We start from the raw sequence: 13917 nt of genomic DNA, 5'->3' as shown, positions 1-13917 counted from the left end.
GGGCGGCCAGGGGTCCCGGACGTCCTTGGTTCAGGAAGTCATGTGGTCCTGCTCGGCTAAGGCTGTGAACGGCCAGCCGGGCAGGTCTTTGCTGGTGAAACTTTTTGTCGCCTAGCGCTTTTGTCATCTAGCGTACGCGCCATATCCTGTCCGGACAGCCGGACAGGTCTTTTGTCTCTTGAATTATCCTGTCCGGACAGCCGGACAGGTCTTTATCCTCTAAATTATCCTGTCCGGACTGCCGGACAGGTTCTTTGTCTTTTGAATGCGCCATATCCTGTCCGGACAGCCGGACAGGTCTTTTGTCGTCTAGCGCTTTTGTCGTCTAGCGAACGCGCCATATCCTGTCCGGACAGCCGGACAGGTCTTTTGTCGTCTAGCGCTTTTGTCGTCTAGCGAACGCGCCATATCCTGTCCGGACAGCCGGACAGGTCTTTTGTCGTCTAGCGCTTTTGTCGTCTAGCGCTTTTGTCGTCTAGCGAACGCGCCATATCCTGTCCGGACAGCCGGACAGGTCTTTTGTCTCATGAATTATCCTGTCCGGACAGCCGGACAGGTCTTTTGTCGTCTAGCGCTTTTGTCGTCTAGCGAACGCGCCATATCCTGTCCGGACAGCCGGACAGGTCTTTTGTCTCATGAATTATCCTGTCCGGACAGCCGGACAGGACTTTTGTCCTCTAGCGCTTTTGTCGTCTAGCGAACGCGCCATATCCTGTCCGGACAGCCGGACAGGTCTTTTGAATTATCCTGTCCGGACAGCCGGACAGGTCTTTTGTCCTCTAGCGATTTGGGACCTGTGCCTTGTATTTAATGCAGGCGGCGTATTTAATGCGGACGGCGCATTTAATGCGAGCGGCGCATTTAATGCGGAAGGCGACGTGGCGCACTCCGGCTGGCGGAAATGGGCGGGATTTTTCCCGCTCTTCCCAGCTTCTCTATAAATACAGAAGTTCACTCTTCATTTCTTACTTTTCATCTTTTACTCTCCTCCTCTTCTGTTCGGCTGCTCAAGTTTTCTGCCCGCTTCGGATCAGTGAGCCCGGAGGTCCTCGCCCAACACTCCAGTTCGGTAATCTTTTTTAGCTTTTAGCCTTTCTTTCCTTTTTTTCCTTTTTATGTCTAGCACTAGTTCGGAGACGGACTCCAGTTCAAATGAGTCCGGTTCGACCAGTACCGCATCGGGGTCCGAGGCGTCGGAGAGGGCGGTTCCGGCCTCACCTATAGAGGAGGCCGGTGTTGAGGGCGAAGAGCTAGTGATCATAATAGACGAGGAGAGCGGTGAGGAAATGAGTGTGGACTTAGACACAATCCCGGCCTGTGGGGATGGACCGGACCGGGTAGAAACCAGCGACGATGATGAGGACGTCGAAGCGGCAGTCCCTCAATCGTTGCGCATGCCAGTCGAGGTGATAGCGGAGGCACAGATGGAAGCCAACCCGCAGTATAACATCGGGGCCCTATACGAGGTGAACCATCTGTGGCCGAACAGGCTTCAGATCGTCAGGGACAAATACTGTATTCCTAGCCGGTACATTCTGAGGGCGGCTGTCGAAGGGGATCGGGCCAGCAACGATAGCGCAGACCTCTGCGTGTATGAGGAGGCCTTCCGGGCCGGGCTTAGGCTCCCCTTCCACCCCTTCTTTGCGGATGCACTGAATTACTACGGGCTGGCAGTTACACAGGTCGTCCCGAACTCTTGGAGAACACTGATCGGCTTCTTGTACCTTCTTGAAGTCCGGCTCCGTAGGAACCCCACCGTGCCCGTCTTCAGGATGTGTGCGCACCTGAAGAGGCATAAGGACGGCGGCTGGATCTACATTAGCCAGAGGCCTGAAATGAAAATGATCACTGGGATACCTTCTTCCATTCACACATGGAAGAACAGGTTCTTCTATGTAAAGGACACCGCGCCGGGCTCGCAGTGGCCGTTCTCATTACAATGGAGAACGCCGGACACTCGCCGCCTTAGTAAAAAACCAGCTCTCGAAGACTATGACCATATGACCTTCGCTCTGATCAAAGAAGAGCTCAAGCGAGGTCCAGTACACTGCTCAGAGTTCGAAGAAGAGGCCGAGCTGGTCGCACTCGGGGTCAGTCGTGCGACGCCGGCACGTACGTAGATACTATAGGATAGCATTTATTTTTCTGAAGTATTTTTCAACTTTCGTATTGCTGACTGCGCTCCGTTCTCTTTTGCAGAAATGGTGAAGCAGATGTCCCTTTTGGACAGAATCAAGCAGTCTTCGGGCGCGTCCCCAGCGCAGGAGCAGCCCCAAACAAAGGGCAAGAAGAGGAAGGTGCCGGAGTCGACCCCGCCGATGGTCGCGCTGGCTAAGCCTCTTAAAAGCAGCCGGGCGACGCATAAGCTTGCCCTATCGAGCCGGGCAGACACCACAGGTCAGAGCTCCAAGTCCGGAGCGGCGACGGGGTCAAAGCACGGCGGGGCAGTACTGGGTATGCCGGCTACTGCATCGGTTGGAGGTGACAACGTCTTCCGCCCGAACTGGGCCGTGCAGAAAACGGACACCGGCCTGGGGGATACCCGGGTGGCCACAGAGTTGATGTACAAGGGTGTCCTCGCCCGCGACCGGTTAGCAGTCGAAAAAGAGGTGCTGGAGACCTGTGAAGCGGCAATCAGCTCCGCCCTCTATCAACTCCAGGTCTACTCAAGGGATATGGCCAAGAAGCGATATCTCTTCTCGGAGACGATCACAAGGATCGAGTCCGAAAAGGCCCAGCTCCAGAAGGAGAACGGCGAGCTCAATGAAGCCGTCCAGATCAAAGAGGCCGAGCTCAACAGCTTACAGGACGAACTGCAGAGGGTCAAAAACCAGGCCGTGCAGGATCTCCTAAGTGCGGCTGAGAGGGCCGGAAGGAAGGAGAAGGCGGCCGTGGAGAAGGCCGTGAAGGAAACTGAGGAGAGGAAGGAGGCCCAGCACTTCGACCTAGGCCTCCAGGCCTACAGGGCGGGTTTCCTTCTCTGCTCCGAGCAGGTGAAGAAGATTCACCCCGACATCTCCTTGGACGGGCTAACCGTCCCGTATGCACCTCCAGAGGATGAGGAAGATGAGGAGGAAGACGAACCGGACTCCTCCCGGCCTATTGAGGTGGATGCGGAGGTGACTGTGGCCGCCGTCTCCTCGGCGAAGGGTGGCGAGCTTGCAGCCCTCACTCCCGCAGAGGTCGTCACCGAGGTGGTGGCCGACGAGGAGGCCTGAGCAGCAGCCTTCTTTCTTTTTTGATGATACGTTTTTTTGTTTGCACAGTTGGTAACGCCTATTCTTTGTAAGCCAGCTCGGCGAAGAGAGCAATTTTGTAATACGAATACGAATACTGAATACAAATACATTTTTGTTCAACTGTCTGTACAGCATTCTCATTTTTGTACGTATTATTTCTGTGCTGCATCGGGAACCGAGCTGGGAATATTTGAAGTTGGTTTCCACTGCGGGCTTCCTGGCTGGAACTGATCTCCAAGCCACTAGGATGAGCCGGAGTGCACCACTGCTGCTCGTCCTAAGTCTGCGAGAACCGAGCTGGATGCTTGGTACTCAAACACTTAGGAAATATTTGAAGGTGGTTTCCACTGCGGGCGTCCTGGCTGGAACTGATCTCCAAGCCACTAGGATGAGCCAGAGTGCACCACTGCTGCTCGTCCTAAGTCTGCGAGAACCGAGCTGGATGCTTGGTACTCAAACACTTAGGAAATATTTGAAGGTGGTTTCCACTGCGGGCGTCCTGGCTGGAACTGATCTCCAAGCCACTAGGATGAGCCGGAGTGCACCACTGCTGCTCGTCCTAAGTCTGCGAGAACCGAGCTGGATGCTTGGTACTCAAACACTTAGGAAATATTTGAAGGTGGTTTCCACTGCGGGCGTCCTGGCTGGAACTGATCTCCAAGCCACTAGGATGAGCCGGAGTGCACCACTGCTGCTCGTCCTAAGTCTGCGAGAACCGAGCTGGATGCTTGGTACTCAAACACTTAGGAAATATTTGAAGGTGGTTTCCACTGCGGGCGTCCTGGCTGGAACTGATCTCCAAGCCACTAGGATGAGCCGGAGTGCACCACTGCTGCTCGTCCTAAGTCTGCGAGAACCGAGCTGGATGCTTGGTACTCAAACACTTAGGAAATATTTGAAGGTGGTTTCCACTGCGGGCGTCCTGGCTGGAACTGATCTCCAAGCCACTAGGATGAGCCGTAGTGCACCACTGCTGCTCGTCCTAAGTCTGCGAGAACCGAGCTGGATGCTTGGTACTCAAACACTTAGGAAATATTTGAAGGTGGTTTCCACTGCGGGCGTCCTGGCTGGAACTGATCTCCAAGCCACTAGGATGAGCCGGAGTGCACCACTGCTGCTATATACTGATGGCTAAATGAGTTACTCAAAGAGGGACAATTATTTGGGAAACTTATTTTATTCATTACAGAATTTGGATGATTACAGCAGTTCTTTACAAGCCTATGAAGGCAAACAAAATTACTGATAGTAGATCCGAAGATTTCTAGAATTCCAAGCATGTGGCAGCATCTGTTCGTCGAGGGACTCTAACCGATAGCTTCCTGGGCGGATGACTTCCTTGACTCGGTACGGTCCTTCCCAGGTCGGAGAGAGCTTGCCCACGCTTCTTGGCTGGGAAACGGAGGCTTTCCTCAGGACTAGGTGGCCTGCACGGAATTCTCTTGGTCGGATCTTGACGTCATGATATCTGGATATTTTCTGTTTATAGGCCGCCGCCCTGATCTGAGATTCCTCTCGGACTTCCTCAAGCAAGTCAAGGTTGGCACGGAGTCCGTCCCCGTTGAGCTGCTCACTGAAATGGACGATCCTTGGGGAGGGGACGCCGATGTCAACCGGGATCACTGCTTCTGTTCCGAAGGAGAGATTGAAGGGTGACTCGCCTGTGGCCGTACGCGGAGTAGTCCGATACGCCCAGAGCACATGATACAGTTCGTCTGCCCAACGCCCTGCCTTGCCATCCAGTCTCTTCTTTATCCCCTGCAAGAGGGTCCTGTTCGTCACCTCTGTTTGCCCATTCGTCTGGGGATGTGCCACAGATGTGAATCTCTGCTCTATGTGCAGGTCAGAACAAAACTTTCGGAAGTTCCTCGAGTCGAACTGCTTGCCATTGTCCGTTATGAGGACCCGGGGGATTCCGAACCTGCACACCACTGATTTCCAGAAGAAGTTCTGTACATTCTGCTCAGTGATCTTGGCCAGAGGCTCTGCTTCTACCCATTTGGTGAAATAATCAATGGTGACAACGACGAACTCACGGCCTCCCGAGGCCGGCGGAAAGGGGCCCAGAATATCCATTCCCCATACTGCGAAGGGAAGAGGACTGATGATCGGGGCCATCGGAACGGGTGGCTGGTGGACGGTTGGAGAGAACTTCTGGCACTTCTCACACTTTTTCACAAGGCTCAGCGCGTCCTTCCTCAGTGTAGGCCAGTACAGACCTCTCAGGAGGATTTTAATGGCCAGGGCCTTGCCCCCGAGGTGCTCTCCGCAGATTCCTTCATGGGTTTCCTGCAGGGCTAACAAGGCATCACTGGGGCGAAGACACTTCAGATACGGGAGGGTATACGACCTCTTGTATAGCGTCTCGCCATCCAGTGAAAACCTCGCTGCCCTCTGCGTGACCTTACGGGCCTCCTTTCTCTCTCCAGGGAGCTTTCCGCTGCGCAGATACCTGATTATCTCATCCATCCAGCACGGCTCATCGTCAATCTGCATTACCACGACGGACTGGGCATCGATACTGGACCTCTTCAGAAACTCCATGCGAATTTCTCTGAGGGCGGTGTAACCTGAGGCTGCAAGCTTTGATAGCACATCTGCCTTTACATTCTCTGCTCGGGGGATTCTGACGACCTCAAAGCTCTTGAAATGAACGGCCAGACCGCGAACCCTCCCCAGGTACTTGATCATTCGCTCTTCACGGGCTTCATATACTCCCTGGATCTGACAGACGACCAGCTGTGAATCGCAGTACGCCTTTAGCCTCTGAGCACGGGTCTGCGCAGCAAGATTCATCCCGGCTATGAGCGCTTCATATTCTGCTTCATTGTTGGACGCACGGAAACCAAACCTCAGGGCGTAGTTCAGGACGAAGTCCTCTGGTCCGGTGAGAACTAGTCCTGCACCACACCCTGTCTTGTTCGATGACCCGTCCACATAAACTTCCCAGAGCGGCTCTGGGTGCGCGATGACGGACTCAGTCCCGGGAGGCGGTGATGCTCTGGAAACGACTCGAGGCTCTGATACGGCCAGCTCTGCTTCTGGAGATGGAACTGCTACCAGTCCGGGGTCTGGGTCCGGAACTGTGCACTCGGCTATGAAGTCAGCGAGAATCTGAGCTTTGATCGCCGGCCTGGGTAGGTACTTGATATCAAACTCACTGAGCTCCACGGCCCACTTGACAAGTCGGCCCGAAGTGTCTGGCCGGTGGAGGATCTGTCTGAGAGGCTGCCCTGTCAAGACCTTGATTGTGTGCGCCTGGAAGTACGGCCTTAGCTTCCGGGCCGCCATAATGAGGGCGCACACGAGCTTCTCTACTCGTTGATATCTGGTCTCTGCATCGTGGAGGACCTTACTCACATAGTAGATCGGCTTTTGCTGGTTAGACTCTTCTTTAATCAGTACTGCTGCAACTGCTAAGGGTCCCGCTGAGAGGTACAGAATCAGCTCTTCTCCTGGCTCCGGCGTGGACAACAAGGGAGGGGAGGACAGGTACTGCTTCAGCTCCTCGAACGCTGCTTGACATTCCGGAGTCCAGGGCGCGGTTTTTATACCTTTGATCGCATTGAAGAACGGGAGGCATCTCTCGGCGGATTTAGAAATAAACCGCCCCAGAGCCGCCACCAGTCCGGTCAGCCGCTGCACTTCTCTGATAGTGTTGGGAGGAGTCAGCTCCATTACTGCCTTGATCTTCTCCGGATTCGCCTCTATTCTTCTCTGGCTTACCATGAAGCCCAGGAACTTGCCTGCTCCGACGCCAAACGTACATTTGGTCGGATTAAGCTTCATGTTGTGTTCCCTCAAGACTTGGAAGGCTTCTTCGAGGTCGGAGATATGGTTGGAAGCGCTTCTGCTCTTCACTAGCATATCGTCAACGTAGACCTCCATGTTCCGGCCGATCTGATTTCTGAACAGCTTGTTGACGAGACGCTGGTAAGTGGCTCCTGCATTCTTCAGTCCGAAAGGCATCACCCGATAGCAATAAGTCCCTTGGTCGGTAACGAATGATGTCTTCGGGATGTCAGACTCGTACATTCTGATTTGATTGTATCCTGAGAAAGCATCCATGAAACTGAGCAGCTCGTGACCTGCTGTGGCGTCAATGAGCTGGTCTATTTTTGGGAGTGGGTAGCTGTCCTTTGGGCAGGCCTTGTTCAGGTCTGTGAAGTCTATACAGGTCCTCCACTTTCCGTTGGACTTTTTTACCATTACGACATTCGCGAGCCAGTCCGGATACTGGATCTCACGAATGAAATCGGCCTTCAAAAGCCTCTCCACCTCTTCTCTGATGGCTTTTCGCCTCTCCGATGCAAAGTGTCTACGCTTCTGCTTCACGGGCTTGCAGGTCTGATCGACACCGAGCTCGTGGGTGCTAATCGACGGGTCAATGCCGGGCATGTCTGAAGGAGTCCAGGCAAAGACATCTGCATTGGCCCTGAGGAACTGAGCGAGATCCTGCTGCGCGGCCTCTGGCAGGGCAGAGCCAATCTGGACAACCCTCTGTTCATCATCGATGTTCAATTGAATAGAGATGAGGTCCTCTACGGGCTCGTTGACTGTGACCTGCGCTTCGTCTCTCAGATCGTACAGCTCGATTGGGAGGGACTCAGACGCATTCTTCCCTCTCAGCGCTGCCGCATAGCATTGTCTTGATTGGGGCTGATCCCCTCTGACTTCACCTACGCCTCCTGGCGTAATGAACTTCATCTTCTGATGATAAGCGGAGGGAATCGCTCGGAGGAGGTTCTGGCCGGGGCGCCCTAGAATGGCGTTATAGGCCGACTTGGCCTTAACCACCAGGAAGGTCACCATTGCGAAGGACTGGCGGGGCGGCTCCCCGATAAGAACTGGAAGCTCAATCTGCCCTTCGACCTTGACAACTTCTCCTGAGAACCCGAACAGATCTGAGTTGGCCGGCTTCAGACGGTCAGCTCCGATCATCATCTGTTCGAAGGCGTGATAGTAGAGGATGTCGGCGGAGCTCCCGTTGTCGACCAGGATCTTCTTCATTTCCCAGTTCGCCACTAGCATTGTGACGACCAGGGCATCATCGTGCGGGAGGATCAGACCGTCAAGATCTGCCTCCAAAAAGGATATCTCATTTTCTGGCTCGGCCCTCTTACTGCAGGCGTGGACGGCGTTGACCTGCCGGGCATAAGTCCTGCGGGCCGATGAAGAGGTCCCTCCCGCGGTCGGCCCTCCTGAAATGGTACCAATAACGCCATGAGGTTGGAGTTGAGGTTGAGGTACCTGAGGAGGGAGAACGGCCGGGGCAGGAGCCTGGATGCGGTCGCCCAGGGGTTGGGCGTCTCGAGGACTTCTGTCTCTGGGTCTCGGGTTGTCCTGGCGCTCCCTTCTGTTGTCGTTATTTTTTAAGTACCTCCCGAGGTACCCTCTGCTTATCAGCTGCTCGATCTCCTCCTTGAGATGAATGTAGGCGTTGGTGTCGTGGCCGTGGCTCTTATGGAACCGGCAATACCTGGACATGTCTTGGGTGCCTGCCTCCGGCGTCTGCTTCTTCGGCCACCGGATGAAGTCTTCTTTCCGGATGGCTGCCAAAATTTGAGCCCTAGATGCGGTGAGGGGCGTGTAGCGCTCCCTCGTCGGGGGGCTCCTCTCCTTTCGAGGCCGGGGGGAGCTCCTTTCCTTCCGGGACGGGCTGCTCTCCTTCCTCTGGGGTCTGTCATCCCTACGCTGCTTGGCGGGGTTCTTCTCCTCTGGTCTTCTCTTGCTGACGGAATCCAGGGCAGCGAGAGTCTCCTCGACGGAGATGTACTCTTCCGCCCCGGTCATCAGATCTGCTAAGGACTGCGGATTTCGCCGGGCGACTGCTCTTCGGAAGTCGGTGGACCGGGCTCCGGCCAGAAGAGCATTCGTTGCCGCGGAGGGATCCAGATTAGGTACCTGAAGGGCCTCCCGGTTGAACCGGCCAACGAACGCTTTTAAGGCCTCACCGTCTTCCTGCCTCAGGGCCATCAGTGAAGCCGTCGTCTTTCGAGGCCTTCTGCTGCTCATGAAATGCCGGGCCAGGTCGTCCCCGAAGTCGTCAAAATTGTCAACGGACTTGGGCTTCAGCCGTGAGTACCAATCTCTTGCGGCTCCGGTTAATGTGGTGGGGAGTGCCCTGCAAAGGAACCCGTCCGACGCCCCGTGGAGAAGCATCGTGGTCCTGAAGGTCTGCAGGTGATCCACGGGATCGGTGGTCCCATCATACTGCGGGATCTGCGGCATCTTGAAGCCCAAGGGGACTGCCGCACCGAGTACCCTGTCTGTGAAAGGGGGATTGCTACTGAAGATCCTTGAAGCAGGGCGGCCATGATCTCTAGCCAGCTCCTCGATTCTGTTATCGATCTTCTGGATTCTTAGTAACATCGGATCATCCCTCTGTTCGGCCAGACGGGCAGGTCTACTCCTTACGGCTGATGGGCTCCTTGCGGATCCGGACTGGCTGAGGGGACTCCTTCGCCGGTGCCGCGATCCCTCTCCGTGCATAGGGTCTCTCTTGCTGCCCCGCTTCTGCACGGAGGGAGATCGTGACCGGTGATGCTGTCGACGAGGCTCAGGACGCACGCTCCTGTCCCGCGAGTGGTGGTCTCTTCGAGTGGAGTGACGAGTTTGGTCGCGGGGTGGAGACGCGCGTTCTCTGCGGGAGCTTTCTCCCCTCTGAACAGGTCGAGAAACCTCGACGGGGTGTTGCTGGAGTGCGGGAGCCGCATTCCTGAACTGCGCAACTACAGCGGTCATTTCCTGAAAAAGGGCCCTCATCTCCCTCGGGGTCGGGGTGGGGTCTGAACGGTCCGAGTGGGGCGAAGTCCGCTCCACGGCCGCCCCGACCTCCACCTGTGAGGCCAGACGCTCACTTCGTCCTTCACGGGGGGCCGTAGCCCGGGTAGCCCGAGAAGTCGGAGGTGCTCGCTTGCCGGTCTGTCCTACCATTTTTATCTGGGTGAGATTTCGAACAGCTTTTTGTTGCGTGGTCCCACGGATGGCGCCAAATCTGTTAGGCCTAAAATCGGTAACAGGTTATGGTAGGGCTGGGTAGTCCGGGCTAACGAGCCACGGCTGAATGGCTGGTTGAGTCCTGCGCTGCACAGAGTACAGACAAGAAAGAAAAGGGTCAGAGGACCAACCCGGAGTGATACTCCGGACGGGCGCTTCGACACTCAAGTCAGTATGAGCAGGAGTGCAGAGCAATGTCAGAGCAAAAAGCTTAGAGTTTTGGTTCTCAGATTTCCAGGACCCTCACCTTAGCACAAGTGAAGGCTATTTATAGTGATTCTGGGCCACCTGTCTAGGACAGGTGGTAGTTCTGAGCCAGGTGGTGGCCTCTGTATGGACCAGGTTTCATACCTAAGGAGGGCAGGTGGAGGTCCCTGATTGGTCCAGGTGTCACACCTAGTGGAGACAGGTGTTGGCCTTCCAACGGTCCTTGTGAGGGCCACGTGCCAGAAGCTAATTGGATGCTGAGTTCGGACCCCTCAGTGCTGAGTCCGGATTGCTGAGTCCGGATTCCCTCAGCGCTGAGTCCGGACCCTATCACTAGGGTTTCCCAAATGGCCGCTCGAACGCTCTCCGTTCTACCAATTTCCACCTCATTCTCCCCCTCCTCTCGAAAATCACCTCCATCTTCTCTATTCCTGGCTACTAATCTCAAGAGCAGTTCTCAATTTGCAGATTTCGAGCTCCGTTCTTTCAATTACAAACTTCTCGTTCGAAAACGGCGTTCATCTATCGCGACAGTTTTCTTCATGCAGCTCCCCACCGACAAAATCCCACGGTGCCGGCCATACCGCCCTCATCAAAATGCAGTGATAACATATCCCAAAATAAGCAACTGTTTGAATTTGCGGGTGACCCGCGGGTTGACCCGGCCCACCCGCGGGCCGCGCTGGTCACCTAAATTCTGACCCACAAAAATGCGGATCATTTCCTCACCCGACCCGTGTGACCCGCATCACCCGCGGGTTGACCTGGCCCGACCCACCCGTTTGCCAGGTCTGCCTATATCATCACTTGAGAATTCATGGTTGCCAAACATGGCCCAAGTTGTTCTTACTATTCAAATTTAGGGGAAGCGCTTGTCCGACACCCTTTCTAGTGTTTCCTCTTAATTTAGAGCATGCTTCATACTTAGGTGTCATTTTTCCTAGGGGTGCAACTAGGGTCGGGTCGGGTTGGCATTCTCTCAACCCAAACCCAACCCAACCTGAGCCCCAAGTTGAGGATGGTCAACCCTAACCCAACCCGCCTCCAAATCGGGTTGGGTTCGGGTTGAGTCGGGATGGGCCAAATAGAAAAGTACTTGAAAAAAAAAAGTATAATTATAGAGAAACATGAGAAAACTAGAGGACAGAGGTCGGGTTCGGATCGGGTCAGGTTGCCAAGGCCTTAACCCTAACTCAGCCCGAAATTAAATCGGGTTGGCTTTTCCCAACCCTAACCCAACCCAATCCGAGAAAATGCCAACCCAACCCGAACCAAAATCAGGTTGAACCCGTTGGGTTCGGGCTGAGCGCGGCCCAAGTTGCACCCCTAATTTTTCACAAAAGAGCCCGTCGGGTTCGGGTTGCACCCCTAATTTTCCGTTTTTGAATAATGCCAAGTTAACGTATTTATACAAAAGAGTATTTAACGCTAAAACACCATTCAAATGAAACATATGTGAATCTTTTTTTTAAAACTTAAGATTGAATCTATGTCACACCCTGACCCTACTTTGTAAATTTTGTTCGGTTCTAGGTCTTCCCACCCTCCCCGATTTTGTTTTCCAGCATCACTAACCGTGCCCGACCCACTTCGGGGGCCCGTCTCTTAGAGATTCTCAAAATGTGTCTACACAGGGAGAGGGGGAATCCACATATATAGCCCAACAACCTTTCCTCCCTTTCCGATGTGGGATCTCACAATCTAATAAAACATGTGAGATTATAAATCCATAAAACTCATTATTTTAATCATTTGTGAAATATTTTTACTACTTGGGCACTGCTCATTTAAGATTATGTCAAACGATTGTGAGTGCCAACCCCGATTATGGGGCCCACAATTACGCTTAAATTTGAGTCCAATAATCAGTTGTCATAATCTTAAACAAACAGGCCCTTGTACATTAACCCTTCCTCCCAAACCTACTATGATTCTACTCTTTCTATACACATATTGTTCACTTATAATGAGAGTTATTATATACATCATCTTAATTTTATGATGCTTCCCACACGCTTCATATATACTTTTTAAAGCATTTTGCTTCCCAATTTTCTCTCTTTTAAACCCATTGATTACCGCTTCTGCTTCAGCTTCCCGCGTCACTTCTCGCACTCACTTCCCATTTGGCAACTATACTATGTATCCACTACTATAGTAGCTAGGACACAGTGGTGCATCCAAACTGACCCTAAAGGTCTTTAACAGGTCCATGAGCTTGTGGAATGTAGAAGCAGTTTCCGTAACTCAGGCTCACCAAAGTGGCTTGAGCTAATACTGTTAAAAAATAACCCCCCAAAAAAAAAAAACTCTTGATCTCATCCAATCACATCATTTTAGAGTTTGCCTCCAATCAGATATTAGAATCTACCCTATTTGGGAAAAAATCATATATAAATCATTCCCATTTTTCCATTATGTTTGTTACAAGCCTTAATATATAGTTCCCAAAAGAGCGTTTTCCCTTTTTGAATAATGCCAAGTGAGCGTATTTATACAAAAGAGTATTTACCACTTAAAACACCATTCAAATGAAACATATGTGAATCTTTTTCTTAAAACTTAAGATTGAATCTATGTCACACCCTGACCCTACTGTGTAAATTTTGTTCGGTTCTAGGTCTTCCCACCCTTCCCGATTTTGTTTTCCAGCATCACTAACTGTGCCTGACCCACTTCGGGGGCCTGTCCCTTAGAGATTCTGAAAATGTGTCTACACAGGGAGATGGGGAATCCACATATATAGCCCAACAACCTTTCCTCCCTTTCCGATGTGGGATCTCACAATCTAATAAAACATGTGAGATTATAAATCCTTAAAACTCATTATTCTAATCATTTGTGAAATATTTTTACTACTTGGGGATTATGTCAAACGATTGTGAGTGCCAACCCCGATTATGGGGCCCACAATTACGCTTAAATTTGAGTCCAATAATCAGTTGTCATAATCTTAAACAAACAGGCCCTTGTACATTAACCCTTCCTCCCAAACCTACTATGATTCTACTCTTTCTATACACATATTGTTCACTTATAATGAGAGTTATTATATACATCATTTTAATTTTATGATGCTTCCCACACGCTTCATATATACTTTTTAAAGCCTTTTGCTTCCCAATTTTCTCTCTTTTAAACCCATTGATTACCGCTTCTGCTTCAGCTTCTCGCGTCACTTCTCGCACCCACTTCCCATTTGGCAACTATACTATGTATCCACTACTATAGTAGGTAGGACACAGTGGTGCATCCAAACTGACCCTAAAGGTTTGGTCCATGAGCTTGTGGAATGTAGAAGCAGTTTCCGTAACTCAGGCTCACCAAAGTGGCTTGAGCTAATAGTGTTAAAAAATAACCCCCCAAAAAAAAATCCGTTGATCTCATCCAATCACATCATTTTAGAGTTTGGCTCCAATCAGATATTAGAATCGACCCTATTTGGAAAAAATCATATATAAATCATTCCCAT

The sequence above is a fragment of the Tasmannia lanceolata genome, unplaced genomic scaffold, assembly GCF_043159265.1.
Source record: "Tasmannia lanceolata isolate RefF3 unplaced genomic scaffold, GAP_Taslan_0.1 ptg000044l, whole genome shotgun sequence".
Taxonomy (NCBI): domain Eukaryota; kingdom Viridiplantae; phylum Streptophyta; class Magnoliopsida; order Canellales; family Winteraceae; genus Tasmannia; species Tasmannia lanceolata.
Note: the sequence above shows the minus strand (reverse complement) of the source record.